A 17214-nucleotide genomic window follows, 5' to 3' on the forward strand; every position below is an offset into this window, starting at 1 on the left:
ACGGTAAAGAAAACCTTATACAAAGAACAAAAAAATCTAGAGTGCAATATAAGGTAGACTACCTGCCATTATGCAGTTTAATCAGAATCAGAATCAGAATCAGATTTATTGGCCAGGTATGTGGATACACACAAGGAATTTGTTTCCGGCTGATGGTATCTCTCTAGTAATGGTACGATACAGTGTACAAGCAACGTATACATTAAACATTAAACACAAAATCACAAAATTATCCAAACTATAAGATTATATACACACAATATACAGATATGTAATTTAGCAGCATCTGAAATATTTACAAAACAGTAAAGTGCACAACATGTAGGATGAGTACTACAGTGTAGTCAATTTGGCAGCAGATGAATATTTTTACGCTTACGTGTTATGTATTATCAGTCATTTATTTATTTAGTAGGGAGATCGCCTGTGGGAAGAAACTGCTTTTAAATCTGGTGGTTTTAATGTGGATGGATCTATAGCGCCTGCCGGAGGGGAGGGGTTGGATAAAGTAATGTCCAGGGTGTGAGGAGTCAGTGATAATTTTCTCTGCCCGTTTCTTGGTTCTTGAAGTATACAAGTCCTGGATAGAGGGCAGAGGAGCACCAATGATTTTTTCAGCTGACTTCACCTGTCGCTGCAGTCTGTTCCTTTGTTGTGTTGTGGCTGCACCAAACCAGACTGTGATGGAAGTGCACAGAACTGATTCGATGGCCGCAGTGTAGAATTGTCTTAGCATTAAGTGTACGTTATACACCGATCAACCACAACATTAAAACCACCTCCTTGTTTCTGCACTCACTGTCCATTTTATCAGCTCCACTTTGTAGTTCTACAATTACTGACTGTAGTCCATCTGTTTCTCTGCATGCTTTGTTAGCCCCCTTTCATGCTGTTCTTCAACGGTCAGGACTCTCCCAGGACCACTACAGAGTAGGTATTATATGGGTGGTGGATCATTCTCAGCACTGCAGTGACACTGACATGTTGGTGATGTGTTAGTGTGTGTTGTGCTGTCATAATTGGATCAGACACAGCAGTGCTGCTGGAGTTTTAAAATACCGTGTCCACTCACTGTCCACTCTATTAGACACTCCTACCTAGTTGGTCCACCTTGTAGATGTAAAGTCAGAGACGATCGCTCATCTATTGCTGCTGTTTGATTTGGTCATTTTCTAGACCGTCATCAGTGGTTACACGACGCTGCCCACGGGGCGCTGTTGGCTGGATAATTTTGGGTGGTGGACTATTCTCAGACCAGCAGGGACAGTGAGGTGTTTAAAAACTCCAGCAGCGCTGCTGTGTCTGATCCATTCATACCAGCACAACACACACTAACACACCACCACCATGTCAGTGTCACTGCAGTGCTGAGAATCATCCACCACCTAAATAATATCTGCTCTGTGGGGGTCCTGACCATTAAAGAACAGCATGAAAGGGGGCTAACGAAGCATGCAGAGAAACAGATGGACTACAGTGAGTAATTGTAGAACTACAAAGTGCTTTTATGTGGTAAGTGGAGCTGATAAAATAGACAGGGTGTAGAAACAAGGAGGTGGTTTTAATGTTTGTCATTAGCTTAAAAACAATGGAGAATTACACAAGCACTGCGGAACCACGATTTTATATTAGGTGGCCTATTGAGGATAGTCGTTTTGATTTGTTTAGCTTGTATTTAAATTCGTGTACAACTTCCACTCGCACGAACCGTCAACCGTGCCAAAATCCTTTCACTATCAAAAGTTGAGCAGGTGTTGGGGTTCTTCAAGCCTCCCTACCCCCCCATCACGTTTCCAATAACTCTCCGACCCTTTTCAACACCCCCTGTTTAAATAACACGCATGTTAAGATCACGCCACGCGTCGGGACTGCATTCTGTGCATTTCCCTTCTCTTTATCATAAATATATAAATTATGCTAATTAAGACTATTGCATATTAACCTCAAACTCTTTTCCAATCACCAGTTTATCACTCTGAGGGAAATGAAAGCCACCTTCAGAGGAAATTATGTTCACAACTTACCCGTGAAATTACGGCTAATGTCTTTCGGCTCCTTCAGTGCGTTTTCCAACACTATGTTTTATACGTACATAATTAAAAATTCATCTCACAGCTTCCAAACTGACACTATGGCTGCACACAAAAGAGCCATTTGCATTGATAAGGAGGCTCGGCAGCCCAACGAAACCCCTGTAATAAATATTTAATGATAAAATTCTTTGCCAACTGTCGCGAAGATAAACTTATTGCACCGAGGACGAAAATAAAAGCGTTATTTGAAGAAAAATCTCAAAACGTTAGCAAAAGTGTGGTCTTTTTGCACTACGTCATGAACATAATTTATGCAGGCCGAGTCCTGCATTGAAAAATATCGCTGGCTTGACATAGCAAATGCCATGGCTGCCTTAAAGAGACAGTACCTCAATTTACAAACCATATTGTTAGCTTTTCTGAATTGCTAAAAGACTGAACCCCATTTTCTAAACAAAAATGTCAACTGTTAAAACAACTTTATCATACCAATCACACAGTTGGCAAAACTCTACAAATTCTGATTCACAAAACATACACTATATTGTCAAAAGTATTCGCTCGTCTGCCTTCACACGCATTTGAATTTGAGTGACGTCCCATTCTTAATCCACAGGGTTTAATATGATGTCGACCCACCCTTTGCAGCTATAACAGCTTCAACTCTTCTGGGAAGGCTTTCCACAAGGTTTAGGAGTGTGGTTCCAAGGTTCCAGAAGAGCATTTGTGAGGTCAGACATAATTCATCCCAAAGGTGTTCGATCAGGTTGAGGTCAGGACTCTGTGCAGGTCAGTCAAGTTCTTCCACACTAAACTCGCTCATCCATGTCTTTATGGACCTTGCTTTGTGCACTGGTGTGCAGTCATGTTGGAACAGGAAGGGGCCATCCCCAAACTGTTCACACAAAGTTAGGAGCATGAAATTGTCCAAAATCTCTTGGTATGCTAAAGCATTAAGAGTTCCTTTCACTGGAAGTAAGGGGACGAGCCCAACTCCTGAAAAACAACCCCACACCATAATCCCCCCTCCACCAAACTTTACACTTGGCACAATGCAGTCAGACAAGTACCGTTCTCCTGGCAACCGCCAAACCCAGACTCATCCATCAGATTTCCAGAGGGAGAAGCGTGAGTCCAGTGGCGGTGTGCTTAACACCACTGCATCCGACGCTTTGCATTGCGCTTGGCGATGTAAGGCTTGGATGCAGCCACTCGGCCATGGAAACCCATTCCATGAAGCTCTCTACGCACTGTTCTTAAGCTAATCTAAAGGCCACATGAAGTTTGGAGGTTTGGAGGACTTGTTGCACAGGTGGCATCCTATCACAGTACCACGATGGAATTCACTGAGCTCCTGAGAGCGACCCATTCTTTCACTAATGTTTGTAGAAGCAGTTTGCATGCCTAGGTCCTTGGTTTTATACACCAGTGGCCATGGAAGTGATTGGAACACCTGACTTCAATGATTTGGATGGGTGAGTGAATACTTTTGGCAATATAGTGTATTATGTTGGTCCCCCTTTTGCTGCCAAAACACCCCTGACCCGTCAAGGCATGGACTCCACTAGACCCCTGAAGGTGTGCTGTGGTATCTGGCACCAAGATGTTAGCAGCAGATCCTTTAACTTCTGTAATGCCTAATGCCTAACTTCTGTAACTACACGATTTTTGCCCTGATTTTCGCTCACCGACTGGTCGCCGCTAGATTTGCCGGCTCGACGATCGAAACTCGGCTCTCAATCACTATGTGTGAACTACTCAACAACTCGATCCAAGCGGCTAAACAGAGACATCTGGCATGTCAAATATCTGGATCTGAGTCGCCCAACTGGCAATTAGTGCTATTTCGAACAGCCAATGAGAACGCAAGATACGGTTGAGGGAAACGCAGAGGAGGAGTTGTAAAAAGGTGGGACAGAGGCATAATATAGTTTATATCAGAATACATCAGCATTCGCACACACACAAGTTTAACAGTATTTCTGACCTTATCGTTCTCTACAAAACACCAACGTTGCATTGCAAAAATATTTATTAACCTCCAACTCACTATAGAACAATCCATACTGTTCACGTAGCCAAATAAAGAAAAAAAAATTTTCTCCTTGATTTTATGCTGCACATCAGCGCACAAAGTTTGATCGCTCGCTACTTGTTGACGTGCATTTTTGGATGTGGTATCATTAAACCCCTCGTCACTTCTCGCGTGTGTTTTCATGACAAAATGTAGTTTGGGAGACCGAAGCTGTGTGAATCCCCCTATCGCCAATCAGTCGTGTAGTGTGAAATACACACCGACTTGAAAGACTCCCGATTACAAGAGATCCAGTTGTGTAGTGTGAACTGTACAGCAACCTGATGACTTGGAAAGTCGTGTACTTTGAACTTGGCATTAGCAGTGAGGTGCACTTTAACCCAGAATGACTCACACAGGCCCAAAAGTTAAACACAGTCTACACCGATCAAGCATAACACTATGACCACCTTCCTAATATTGTGTTGGTCCCCCTTTTGCTGTCAAAACAGCACTGACCCATCACTTTTGATAGATACGGACCACTGCAGACTGGGAACACCCCCCAAGAGCTGCAGTTTTGGTCATAACATTTGTTGATGGTATGTGGGATGCGTTGCTCAGAGAGGACATGATCAGTCATAATAAATACGCATTCTGTGTACACTGATCAGCCATAACATTAAAACCACCTCCTTGTTTCTCCACTCACTGTCCATTTTATCAGCTCCACTGACCATATAGAAGCACTTTGTAGTTCTACAGTTACGGACTGTAGTCCATATGTTTCTCTGCATGCTTTGTTAGCCCCACTTTCATGCTGTTCTTCAATGGTCAGGACTCTCCCAGGACCACTACAGAGTAGGTATTATTTGGGTGGTGGGTCATTCTGAACACTGCAGTGACACTGACATGGTGGTGGTATGTTAGTGTGTGTTGTGCTGGTATGAGTGGATAAGACACAGCGATGCAGATGGAGTTTTTAAACACCTCACTGTCACTTCTGGACTGAAAATAGTCCACCAACCAAAAATATCCACCCAACAGCACCCCATGGGCAGCGTCCTGTGACCACTGATGAAGCTTTAGAAGATGACCCACTCAAACAGCAGCAATAGATGAGCAATCGTCTCTGACTTTACATCTACAAGGTGGACCAACTAGGTAGGAGTGTCTAATAGAGTGGACAGTGAGTGGACACGGTATTTAAAAACTTCAGCAGCGCTGCTGTGTCTGATCCACTCGTACCAGCAAGGGAGAGAATTGCCTGTGATGTAGATAAAGTCCTGGCCTCAAGGCATGATGATAGGGCAGAATGAATGATTAACATAATGCTTACTGTAATCATACAGTGCTTTTTCTCCTCTTCTGCCCAGAGTGTAGTGTTTTGCATTTATTTATGTAGTGTATAATGATTGCTGCAGAGTGTTTGTGCATTGACTGACTTTGTCTGCTATCTGATGCCAGTGTTTAGTTTTGAGTAAAGACAAAATAGTTTTAAATCAGCTATTTGTTTTTGCAAGTCAAATGTTTTGTGAGTGTCGCTTGAATTTTGGGGTTTGTGTTTACTTTCTTTGAGAAAAGGAGAAGAAAAGTGTTTTAGCAATTCTGAAAAACTGTAATAAAGTAAACCAGGAATATTTTACCTTTGTTTGTTCTTCCTGTGTCGCCTTACAGCAACAATGACCTGGGTTGATTCCCTGGCCGGGCAGCCAGAGTCCTTTCTGTGTGGAGTTTGCATGTGCGCTGCATGGGTTTCCTCAAGGTGCCCTTGTTTCCTTCCACAAATCCAAAGACATGCAGTCATGCCAACTGGAGCTACTAAATTTGCCCAAATGTGTGTGTGTGCCCTGTGATGGACTGTCCGGGGAGTTTCGTCCAACTAATCAGACCCAGGCCAGGATAAAGGGTGGTAAAAAGACAAGAAATGAATAAATGAAGCTATTTAATAAATTCATATATAAATAAATAACTTATTTTAAGCTATCATAAACTTAGGAAGTTTGCTCCAGCAAGCAAATGAAGAGATAAAAAAAAGCCCCTTACAGGTTTCTATAATAAATCATGATCTTTCCTCTAGCAGTTGCTTGTGGGTCAGGACAATACAAACGTTTATGTAAAAATACTTTTTATTATTTAAAGGATTGCAAGTGGTGGGCTGCACACAAATTGAATGGTGAACTTTTTAGATTCACCCAGTGAATCGCACCCACCGCGACCCTGACCAGGATAAAGCGTTGCTAAAACAATGAACGAATGAATGACAGCTATTCCAGCAGGTGTTTGGTGTCATCTGGTGGTTGGAGCGTTGTAACTACATAAATTTCATAATGCTCATAGTGTCCCCCCAGTCCACTGTTGCAAAATGTTTAAAAAAAATGAAGGGAACACTTAATCATCACAGTATAACAGTGTGTTCTTGTCACTATTGGTAGCATGAGGCCTTTCAGGTTGCACAGGTAGTCCAGCTCCTTCAGGATGGCACATCCATACGTACTGTTGCAAGAAGGTTTGCCGTAGCTCCAGCACAGTCTCAAGAGCATGGAGGAGATACCAGGACACAGGCCGTTACACTAGGAGAAAAGAGTCTGGAGACGATGTGGTGAACGTTATGCTGCCTGCAACATTGTCCAGCATTACCGGTTTGGTGGTGCAATCAATGACCCACTGAGGTGATAGTATTCATAACCCAGACATAGTATTCATAAACCAGACAAATCACTGATCCATAAAGCAAAACAGTTCAAGTTTTAATGTGTCACTCCAGAGAATTGTGTCCCAGAACTCTGCAGGCCTATCCAAATTCCCTGTGTGGTGTGCATCGTGGAGTTCGGCTGTGAATTTCTTGGTTTTAAGTGATCTTATAGTTGCCACATTTGCCCCAGCCTTCATCCTGGTCATCCTGTAAGTCTTTTACAGTTACATGCCAGTTTTCCTATAAGGCTAAGGCCAAAACTGCCAATGGTATGTCTAGTAATGTTCAGGGTCTGGAAAACTTTCTAATACCCAGTACCCTTTTAGTGCAATGAAATGATCTCCTCTTTCATCTTTTATGACAGCTCCTTGGTGGCACGGTAGCTCAGTGGGTAGCACTGTTGCCTCAGAGCAAGACGGTCCTGGTTTTGATTTCCAGGTGGAGTGGTCCGGGTCCTTTCAGTGTGGAGTTTGCATGTTCTCCTTGTGTCTGTGTGGGTTTCCTCGGGGTGCTTCGGTTTCCTCCCACAGTCCAAAAACATGCAAGTATACATGCAAATAATTGTGACTAAGTGTTTTTAGCTAAATATCCTGTCACTCTAAAACACTATATTAATCATTTTCTTTGTTAATTTATCATTCAACTTTTAAACATTTAATTTTCCCAATTTTCCTCCCAATCTAGTTGTATCCAATTACCCAATTGCATTACGCTTCCTCTCTACTGATGCCGATCCCCACTGCTGATCGAGGAGAGCGAGACTGACACACGCCCCCTCCGACACGTGCAGTATCCAAATGCATCTTTTCACCTGCACAAGGCAAGCTCATATGTGGATCAGCTTTGTGTACGGGGAGCCACACCCTGATCACATTATCCCTCGACTCTGTGCAGATTCCATCAATCAGCCAGCAGAGGTCATAATTGCATCAGTTATATGGTCCCTGTATGAACAACAGCCAATCGTTGTTCATGTAGCCACCCAGCCCAGCCAGATGGCAGAGCTAAGTTTCGAACTGACAAGTTCGAAATGTCAGCTGTGGTGTGCTAGTGTGTTTTACCACTGCACCACCTGAGTGGCCTAAACACTTTTTAAAGCAAATCAGAAAGGTTTAAATCCTTATTTTCTTAGGGTGGTTGAATATTTATAATTGCAACTGCATATGAAGTCATGTGGACATGACACACCACCATGTATTCACATAGTAACATAAAATATGTTATTTATTTGGTGTGGTCATTCAGAGAAGTTACTGATTTAAAAAATTCATTTAACATAAATTACTGGTTGTGACACTTGTGTGAAGACATTTTGTAAAATGCAGTAAAATTATAAATTTGTGATTTGTTAATTCTCTTGAATCTTTATTTATTGTTAACAGTATAAAAAATATTAGAATTTGATGTTACCAACACAATCCAAAAGAGTTGGGACAGTGGCAAAATAAGAGTGAAAAGAAGTTACAGCATTACACAACAAGCAGGTAAATTTGTAACAGGTGAGGAAATCAAAATTTGCTATATAATGAGTCTTTGGCCATCTTCTGTTCATAATATTGTGAAAAGCTTCAGGGAATCTGCAGAGATCTCAGTTTGTGCATGACTTTTGAGCTCTCAGACAGCATTGCATGAGAAACAGTTATGCTACTGTGATAAATATAGCCACATGAGCTTAGGAGTGTTTTAGAAAACAATTGTCACTACTGCTGCATCAAGAAATGGAACTTTAAACTTTAAAACACAAAGAGAAAGCCTTACATTCTACACAGAATCACCACCAAGTACTTTGGGCCCAAGCTCATCTCAGATGTTCTAAAAGACACTTTTCCACTGTGTTTCTGCTTCTGATGTATGTCACTTTTTTGTATAATAAGAGTTTCAGGTTGAATTTCTTGATGTAGCGGAAGACTGTGTTAAATGACAACAGTTTTTTGAAGTACTCCTAATTCCATGTGGCTTTTTTATCACAGTGGCATGAGGGTTTCTCATGCAGTGTCGATCTGAGGGCTCGAACATCATGCACAGTGGTTTCTGGCCTTGCCCTATATGTACTCTGATTTCTGAAATCCTTTCACAATATACACTGATCAGCCATAACCTTTAAACTACCTCCTTGTTTCTACACTCACTGTCCTCATTTTATCAGCTCCACTTACCATACAGAAGCACTTTGTGGTTCTACAATTACTGACTGTAGTTCATCTATTTCTCTGCATACTGTTTTAGCCTGCTTTCACCCTGTTCTTTAATGGTCAGGATCACCACAGGACCACCACAGAGTAGGTATTATTTGGGTGGTGGATGATCTCAGCACTGCAGTGACACTGACATGGTGGTGGTGTGTTAGTGTGTGTTGTGCTGGTATGAGTGGATCAGACACAGCAGCGCTGCTGGAGTTTTTAAATATCGTGTCCACTCACTGTCCACTCTAATAGACACTCCTACCTAGTTGGTCCACCTTGTAGATGTAAAGTCAGAGACGATCGCTCATCTATTGCTGCTGTTTGAGTTGGTCATCTTTTAGACCTTCATCAGTGGTCACTGGACGCTGCCCACAGGGTGCTGTTGGCTGGATATTTTTGGTTGGTGGACTATTCTCAGTCCAGCAGTGAAAGTGAGGTGTTTAAAAACTCCATCAGCGCTGCTGTGTCTGATCCACTCATACCAGCACAACACACACTAACACACCACCACCATGTCAGTGTCACTGCAGTGCTGAGAATGACCCACCACCCAAATAATACTCTGTATAGGACTGGGAGAGTCCTGACCACTGACGAACAGCATGAAAGGGGGCTAATAAAGCATGCAAAGAAACTACAGTCAGTAAATGTAAAACTACGAAGTGCTCTTATATGATAAGTAAAGATGATAAAATGGACAGTTTGTGTAGAAACGGCTGATTGGTGTGTGGTAGATGGTAACAGACCTATCTTACTTGAACTGATTGACAATTCTTGTAAATCTTATTGACAAAGACTTTGGTGGATACTCCTTTTATACCCAATCATGAAACTCTCACCAGTTACCAATTCACCTGCTTATTTTAAAATGTTTTAAAATTGTGTAACCTGAATATTAACTCTTATATTGCCCTTTCTCAACTTTTGAGTGTATTGCAGGCATCAAATTTAAAATTGGTTTATATTTACAAAATTACAAAGTTGACAGTCGAAATATTTTATTTGATAAAAAGGTTCAAGAAAATTAACAATTGAAAGATTCCTATTGTAATATATGCCATTTTTTCCAGAAATGGGCTTTGCATGAACACAGGTGGACTCCTTAAACATACTGTATGTACAGCAACCTGCATGCACCTGACCTTAGTTTGGATTGGGTATCTGAATACTTTTGTGAATAAGGTTTTAATATTATGTTTGAAACCTCAATATTATGTTTTTCCAACAAAATCTTTATCATTATGGGTGATTAAGTGTAGAACAGTGAATAAAATGACAGTCAAAATCAAATCCCCAACAGAGTGTGCAAAAACTGTAAGGGGTTTGAATACTTTTCAAAGTATATACACCAATCAGACATAACATTATGACCACCTCCTTGTTTCTACACTCACTGTCCATTTTATCAGCTCCACTTACCATATAGAAGCACTTTGTAGTTCTACAATTACTGACTGTAGTCCATCTGTTTCTCTACATACATTTTTTGAAAGCAGGCTAAAAATATATGTAGAGAAATAGATTGACTACAGTCAGTAATTGTAGAACTAAAAAGTGCTTCTATATGGTAAGTGGAGCTGATAAAATGGACAGTGAGTGTAGAAACAAGGAGGTGGTTTTAATGTTATGGCTCATCAGTGTATACTGTGTGTTTGTGTTGCTATTTTAAAAGATTACTGAATTTGAACAAATGGTTAGAGTGGTCCTCCAGTTGTTTCTCAATAGACCATAAATCCTGTAATACAAAGTGGTTATTAATCTTTTCTGTAACTTAAAGCCAATAGAAAATCTACAATAAGAGTACAATTAATTATTATTGTTTTAGTATTTTTCTGATAGACAAAGTTCTCTTTAACCCTTGTGTGGTGTTTGGGTCTATGGGACTCGTTTTCAATGTTTACCAAAAGAAAAATGATGCTATTTATTATTATTTTAACCTCAGACTCTTTGTCTTTGGCTTATTTTGTGTGAAGAACGTATAAAACAACACTCATAATTAATGAGTTCACACTGTACATCCCCCTACACACTTATATTACACATGTGGTGTTCTGGTCCACTGGACCCGCAGGTATAAAAGTGTGTCCCTTTACTCTGTTCTACTACAACAGTCCTGCTATGAGTGTCTGTGTCTCTGTGTGTGAGAGAGAGAAAGAGACAGAGTGCCAGATACAGAGAGAGGCAGACAGACAGAAAGACAGACAGAGAAACAGACAGACACAAAGAGAGAGAGAGAAAGACAGACAGACAGACAGACAGACAGACAGACAGACAGAGAGAAACAGACAGACACAAAGAGAGAGAAAGTTTTCAGTGGGACTGATGTGTAGACTAATACAGATATTGTATCTGTTCAGGCTGATGTTTCTTACACTGACAGATGTTTTACATTTCTTAAGGTTGTTTCATTTCGATTTTTAAAAAAAAATATTTTATCACAACAAACGGATGGCACTGTTATTTATAAACATCTTAAAGTAAACATCTGATATTTTTAAGGTTAAATAAGTTATGGCTGAACACTGGCTGAGTAACAAAACTATGAACACTAGTGGTGGGCGGATCGATCCAAACGTTGGTATTGATATCGGATCGATACTAGTGGGATGGGATAGATACTTTAGTTTTACTTTTTCTCCGCCATATTCGGTACGTTTCTCCTGTTTCGTCAAAAGTAAAGACCATGTCTGTACAGACACCGCTCCTCTCACATCTTACGTGCACACCTTGCTCCTCCCATCCTGCTCTGCTGTGTTTTGTTGTGGTACCGTCAAGTATATACGTACGTAAAGTACGGACGCACCTTATGCACTTTGCGCATTCTACGCAAATGAATCGGAGCATGCGTATTGAGGCTGTTATTCCGTGTGTTTGTGTTTTGGTGAATGAGAGCTCATTTCTTTTGACTTTGTGCTTATAAATGTAATCTATTTTTCATTTTAAATTAACAGGGACACATATATTCGGTCACTATTAAAGATTTACCAATGTATTCACCCAGCAAACACAACTAGGTGTGAGTTAGCCGCTTTGTGGTGATACGCCATGATGGTAACGTTGTGAGAAAGTAAAGCACCAGAAACAAGAAAGCGGACCGCTTTAAACTGAATTTATTTACAACCCTACTGAGAGCAGCTACTTACAAAAAAGTATGTACAGTAGACCCTTGAGTTACGAACGGTTTACCATACAAACATTTTGGGTTACGAATGATCTTTTTCAACTTAACGTACGAACAAATTTCGGATTATGAACCGAAATTCGCGAAACACGTGACATCACGAACAAGTTAACTCCGTCCGTCCGTCTCTCTGTCCGTCTCTCTCTCTCGCTCTCTCTCTCTCTCTCTCTCTCTATATATATATATATACAGTGTATCACAAAAGTGAGTACACCCCTCACATTTCTGCAAATATTTCATTATATCTTTTCATGGGACAACACTATAGAAATAAAACTTGGATATAACTTAGAGTAGTCAGTGTACAACTTGTATAGCAGTGTAGATTTACTGTCTTCTGAAAATAACTCAACACACAGCCATTAATGTCTAAATGGCTGGCAACATAAGTGAGTACACCCCACAGTGAACATGTCCAAATTGTGCCCAAAGTGTCAATATTTTGTGTGACCACCATTATTATCCAGCACTGCCTTAACCCTCCTGGGCATGGAATTCACCAGAGCTGCACAGGTTGCTACTGGAATCCTCTTCCACTCCTCCATGATGACATCACGGAGCTGGTGGATGTTAGACACCTTGAACTCCTCCACCTTCCACTTGAGGATGTGCCACAGGTGCTCAATTGGGTTTAGTCCATCACCTTTACCTTCAGCTTCCTCAGCAAGGCAGTTGTCATCTTGGAGGTTGTGTTTGGGGTCGTTATCCTGTTGGAAAACTGTAATGAGGCCCAGTTTTCGAAGGGAGGGGATCATGCTCTGTTTCAGAATGTCACAGTACATGTTGGAATTCATGTTTCCCTCAATGAACTGCAGCTCCCCAGTGCCAGCAGCACTCATGCAGCCCAAGACCATGATGCTACCACCACCATGCTTGACTGTAGGCAAGATACAGTTGTCTTGGTACTTCTCACCAGGGCGCTGCCACACATGCTGGACACCATCTGAGCCAAACAAGTTTATCTTGGTCTCGTCAGACCACAGGGCATTCCAGTAATCCATGTTCTTGGACTGCTTGTCTTCAGCAAACTGTTTGCGGGCTTTCTTGTGCGTCAGCTTCCTTCTGGGATGACGACCATGCAGACCGAGTTGATGCAGTGTGCGGCGTATGGTCTGAGTACTGACAGGCTGACCTCCCACGTCTTCAACCTCTGCAGCAATGCTGGCAGCACTCATGTGTCTATTTTTTAAAGCCAACCTCTGGATATGACGCCGAACACATGGACTCAACTTCTTTGGTCGACCCTGGCGAAGCCTGTTCCGAGTGGAACCTGTCCTGGAAAACCGCTGTATGACCTTGGCCACCATGCTGTAGCTCAGTTTCAGGGTGTTAGCAATCTTCTTATAGCCCAGGTCATCTTTGTGGAGAGCAACAATTCTATTTCTCACATCCTCAGAGAGTTCTTTGCCATGAGGTGCCATGTTGAATATCCAGTGGCCAGTATGAGAGAATTGTACCCAAAACACCAAATTTAACAGCCCTGCTCCCCATTTACACCTGGGACCTTGACACATGACACCAGGGAGGGACAACGACACATTTGGGCACAATTTGGACATGTTCACTGTGGGGTGTACTCACTTATGTTGCCAGCTATTTAGACATTAATGGCTGTGTGTTGAGTTATTTTCAGAAGACAGTAAATCTACACTGCTATACAAGCTGTACACTGACTACTCTAAGTTATATCCAAGTTTCATGTCTATAGTGTTGTCCCATGAAAAAATATAATGAAATATTTGCAGAAATGTGAGGGGTGTACTCACTTTTGTGATACACTGTATATATATATATATATATATACAGTGTATCACAAAAGTGAGTACACCCCTCACATTTCTGCAGATATTTAAGTATATCTTTTCATGGGACAACACTGACAAAATGACACTTTGACACAATGAAAAGTAGTCTGTGTGCAGCTTATATAACAGTGTACATTTATTCTTCCATTTTGATGATGCGTCTACCTTAATTATTAAAAAGTATCGGTATCGGATCGATATCGGTAATACTGGCCCTGTATTTACTTGGTATCGGATCGATACCAAATTTTGCAGTATCACACACCACTAATACACAGTGACAGCTACTGGCAGGAGTAATTATACAACAACAAATGTAATAGATGTTTTCATTTTCTCACCACTACGCTTTCTCTGCACATTCTTTGAGGCCATTTTAATATAGAATTTTACAAAATATAAAGAAAACACCGAAAAAAACACTGTCCGAATGTTTGCTCACTGTATATATATACAGTGTATCACAAAAGTGAGTACACCCCTCACATTTCTGCAGATATTTAAGTATATCTTTTCATGGGACAACACTGACAAAATGACACTTTGACACAATGAAAAGTAGTCTGTGTGCAGCTTATATAACAGTGTAAATGTATTCTTCCCTCAAAATAACTCAATATACAGCCATTAATGTCTAAACCACCGGCAACAAAAGTGAGTACACCCCTATGAGACTACACCCCTAAATGTCCAAATTGAGCACTGCTTGTCATTTTCCCTCCAAAATGTCATGTGACTCGTTAGTGTTACTAGGTCTCAGGTGTGCATAGGGAGCAGGTGTGTTCAATTTAGTAGTACAGCTCTCACACTCTCTCATACTGGTCACTGAAAGTTCCAACATGGCACTTCATGGCAAAGAACTCTCTGAGGATCTTAAAAGACGAATTGTTGCGCTACATGAAGATGGCCAAGGCTACAAGAAGATTGCCAACACCCTGAAACTGAGCTGCAGCACAGTGGCCAAGATCATCCAGTGTTTTAAAAGAGCAGGGTCCACTCAGAACAGACCTCGCGTTGGTCGTCCAAAGAAGCTGAGTGCACGTGCTCAGCGTCACATCCAACTGCTGTCTTTGAAAGATAGGCGCAGGAATGCTGTCAGCATTGCTGCAGAGATTGAAAAGGTGGGGGGTCAGCCTGTCAGTGCTCAGACCATACGCCGCACACTACATCAAATTGGTCTGCATGGCTGTCACCCCAGAAGGAAGCCTCTTCTGAAGTCTCTACACAAGAAAGCCCGCAAACAGTTTGCTGAAGACATGTCAACAAAGGACATGGATTACTGGAACCATGTCCTATGGTCTGATGAGACCAAGATTAATTTGTTTGGTTCAGATGGTCTCAAGCATGTGTGGCGGCAATCAGGTGAGGAGTACAAAGATAAGTGTGTCATGCCTACAGTCAAGCATGGTGGTGGGAATGCCATGGTCTGGGGCTGCATGAGTGCAGCAGGTGTTGGGGAGTTACATTTCATTGAGGGACACATGAACTCCAATATGTACTGTGAAATACTGAAGCAGAGCATGATCCCCTCCCTCTAGAAACTGGGTCGCAGGGCAGTGTTCCAACATGACCCCAAACACACCTCTAAGACGACCACTGCTTTATTGAAGAGGCTGAGGGTAAAGGTGATGGACTGGCCAAGCATGTCTCCAGACCTAAACCCAATAGAACATCTTTGGGGCATCCTCAAGCGGAAGGTGGAGGAGCGCAAAGTCTCGAATATCCGCCAGCTCCGTGATGTCGTCATGGAGGAGTGGAAAAGCATTCCAGTGACAACCTGTGAAGCTCTGGTAAACTCCATGCCCAGGAGAGTTAAGGCAGTTCTGGGAAATAATGGTGGCCACACAAAATATTGACACTTCAGGAACTTTCACTAAGGGGTGTACTCACTTTTGTTGCCAGTGGTTTAGACATTAATGGCTGTATATTGAGTTATTTTGAGGGAAGAATACATTTACACTGTTATATAAGCTGCACACAGACTACTTTTCATTGTGTCAAAGTGTCATTTTGTCAGTGTTGTCCCATGAAAAGATATACTTAAATATCTGCAGAAATGTGAGGGGTGTACTCACTTTACACTTTACAGTGAGCAAACATTCGGACAGTGTTTTTTTCGGTGTTTTCTTTATATTTTGTAAAATTCTATATTAAAATGGCCTCAAAGAATGTGCAGAGAAAGCGTAGTGGTGAGAAAATGAAAACATCTATTACATTTGTTGTTGTATAATTACTCCTGCCAGTCGCTGTCACTGTGTATTAGTGGTGTGTGATACTGCAAAATTTGGTATCGATCCGATACCAAGTAAATACAGGGCCAGTATTACCGATATCGATCCGATACCGATACTTTTTAATAATTAAGGTAGACGCATCATCAAAATGCTAAATCTGAATGAATTTTCATGACCTTTAGGTGTATTATTGTACTACATACATTTTTGAAAGTAGCTGCTCTCAGTAGGGTTGTAAATAAATTCAGTTGTTTAAAATGGTCCGATTTCTTGTTTCTGGTGCTTTACTTTCTCACAACATTACCATCATGGCGTATCACCACCAAGCGGCTAACTCATAGTTGTGTTTGCTGGGTGAATACATTTGTAAATTTTGTCCTTGTTAATTTAAAAAAAAAAAAAAAAAAGATCGATGCCATTTTGTTTACATTTATAAGCACAAAGTCAAAAGAAAAGAGCTCTCATTCACCAAAACACGGAAAATGTATTATGGTGTATGGTACAGCACATGTACTGTACGGAAATGTGATGTGTGTTGTTTTATGTACAGTGTAGTACTACTGTGTATTGTTGTTTATTATTATTACAGGAATGTCTACTCTGTAATTTAAGATTAAGGGAAAATATACTTGTATTTATAACAAAAAAGAGCATTTAAGACATTAGAAAGGTTAGGTAAGGGGGTGGTTTGGGAGGTCTGGCACGGATTAATTCTATTTACATGATTTCTTATGGGAAAAATAGGTTTAACTAACGAACATTTTGACTTAAGAACAACCCTTCGGAACCAATTAAATTCGTAAGTCAAGGGTCTACTGTATTACAATGATGCACTTAAAGGTCATGAAAATTCATTCAGATTTAGCAACTTCATGCATTTATCCTAATTATTTAAAATTATCGGTACTGGTATCGGTATCGGCGATACTGGCCGTGTATTTACTTGGTATCCGATCGATACCAAATTGTGCAGTATGGCACAACAATAAACAGAACTATGAACACTACACAAGGGTTAAATGGGAGGAGCGCCGAAAGCAATGACGCACTAAAGTACGCTGGACGGACA

The sequence above is a fragment of the Trichomycterus rosablanca genome, chromosome 19, assembly GCF_030014385.1.
Source record: "Trichomycterus rosablanca isolate fTriRos1 chromosome 19, fTriRos1.hap1, whole genome shotgun sequence".
Taxonomy (NCBI): Eukaryota; Metazoa; Chordata; class Actinopteri; order Siluriformes; family Trichomycteridae; genus Trichomycterus; species Trichomycterus rosablanca.